This window comes from Onychomys torridus, chromosome 1 (genome assembly GCF_903995425.1).
Source record: "Onychomys torridus chromosome 1, mOncTor1.1, whole genome shotgun sequence".
Lineage (NCBI taxonomy): Eukaryota > Metazoa > Chordata > Mammalia > Rodentia > Cricetidae > Onychomys > Onychomys torridus.
In genome coordinates, this window is record NC_050443.1 from 111,101,749 (window position 1) to 111,104,179 (window position 2,431).

A 2,431-nucleotide genomic window follows, 5' to 3' on the forward strand; every position below is an offset into this window, starting at 1 on the left:
GGCATTCTTAAGTATTGGTTAAGCAGCCCATAGAGGGGACATGCTAGCACAACACAATAGCACAGAGCATGGAAGGATGAACAGAGATGGGGGGGGGGGGGGGGGGGGGCTGGGGGGGAGAAAGAACGGCCGCAGTCTTGCTCACTTTGACATTTTGCTTCTGAGACTGCCTCTTTTATCCCTTTCTCCTCCCTTTGGAAGGATCAAACATGAAGGTTGTTTATAAAGGTCTCTCTACCTCCTACCTAAAAAGCCTTTCAGATTTGGTCCATAGGCAGGGCAGTGATGTTTCCCCTGCTAATGGCTAGTTAATGAAGGCTCCTATAACCTGCAAGTGCAGCTCCATTGTCCCTAAATAGAATGCCCTGAAGAACCGTGCTCCATCACCCTCCATCTGAGGATGTCTATAGAGCTGGCCTTGTTCAAAGTCAATCTGGGGTCAGCTCAGCTGAGTTGTTGACACACTTGTGTCCTAAGCTCCTTGCATGACTTTGCTGTCAGGCGCTCCAGGTCTCAGGAAGGGGACCAGGTGGACACTCAGGCTGGACCTGTTTCCACAATTAGTACATGGTTGTCTGTGGAAAAGGTGACTGGACATTTTCAGATGGACTGGCTTTCAGTCTCAGGTTAAACGTTTGCCTTCCTCTCTGCTAACACAGCCAATTTGCTGAGTGTGTTCTCTTTCTCCATGTGGAGTGTGGAGGTAAATTCATGTTTGAACTTCTAATGAAGACAGTGCAAACCTTGAGCCTTTGGCTATGATGGGATTTTTAGTGGGGTGTGGGAGAATGTGGGGGGCAATAAGGTTGGGTCAGAATCTAGGGGATGAGATAACCGGTCCTTGATGGCCAGGGTGATTGGAAGCAGGCACTTCCTGTGTGTGGTCACTTGCATATGTCAGCTTTAGAGCCAGGCCAGGCTCCATGTCTTTGCTCCTCCCCTGAGAAGTCAAGAGACAGCTGTCCACTGATTTATCTCCTTCACTTTATAGGTGAGCAGATGTGGCCTGCAAGGATCAGTGGCTTCACTGAGGTTGAAAGTAATGGGTCCAACAACCGAGGCTTCCCTACCCACTGTTTTCTATGTCAAGGGTGGTATTCTGGAGTCCTCTGTAATGTGTCCAGTTCTCAGTGGCTCAGGTCACCCTAAGCACCAGAGATGGAAATACACCCCTGCTCCCTGTTCCTAATGTCTGAAACCCCAGGAGTCACTTCACATTATACAAAACTACAGCTACTTCCCAGAAGAAGCCTTTGGGGTAGCCACCCATTGATTAGACCCTAAGGGCTTGAGGACAGTGATCCTGGTGCATGAATCCTGTCCACAGGACCCCCTTTTCTCCATGAAGCCCCTGATCCTCTCTTTGCCTTCTGGGGTGCTGGCTTTTCTGGTGCTGTCAAGCCTGTGGTTGAAGAACTTCACTGAGGACCACAGCGAGAGTGACCCAGATCTGTGTTCCACCCTCCGCACCTGCTGTAGCATTGCTGGGAGCTTCGGCCAGCCTGGCCTCAGATTATTTCAACCTGGTGGGTCTCCCTGCTGCTGACCACCTGTCTCCTGAGAGGACCCACAGCCAACCCCTCCCACAGCAGATGGCTGCCCCCTCCCACTCTACTGAGGCATTCTAGATAAGGCCAGGCTCAGCATGGATGAAAGAGGTCCTGGGCATCTATGAGCAAGGTCAAAGTGTCCATCTGGACACAGGTATCATAAGTGCCAGGGGGCTGCCACAGGACTGCTTTGGCAGGGGAAGTGCTTCCCAGATGGTTGCTCTTGGTTCCCTTGGAGTCTTGTTTCTAAATCAAACCTGGGCTCAGGTGCACAGTTCCTTGGGCAGGTGGGCATATCACCTAACAAATACCTTCAAAAGTCCCTCCTTGGTCAGTGAGGGGGCTTTGATCAGGAACCACTGTGGAAAGCAATCCTATTGTATTGTTGGAGAGAAGTTTGGCCAGAAAAGGATGGTCGCTCCTCAAAGGTCAGTGAACTTTCAGGGTTCCACCTCACAACTTCCACCTCAGCCCAAGGTTCTGACTCTCCACTAATGGTGCTGCTCCTAGACACTTCCTTCGAGCCATTGAAATGGGGTTCTTGCTGCCAGCGAATCACATTTGAACAGTATTACTGCACCAAACTGTCTATAAACTAGACTGATGAAGAGGAAGCCAGGCTTCGTTTCCTGTGCAGTATGAAACAGAAACAGGCCTACTTCTTTTCAATACTCTTGTTTCTCTTCATGAACACAAAAAGGGCATCAAGGCCAGGGAAAACATCTCAGTAAAGCGCTTGCTTTGCAAGCCTAGGAATCTGAATTTGATGCCCAGAGTCCACATAGCAAAGCCAGGCGTGGAAGAATGCACTCCGTGCCATCCAAGGGCTAGAGAGGCAGATACAGATGGACCCGTGCAACTCTCTGGCCAGCTAGCTTAGC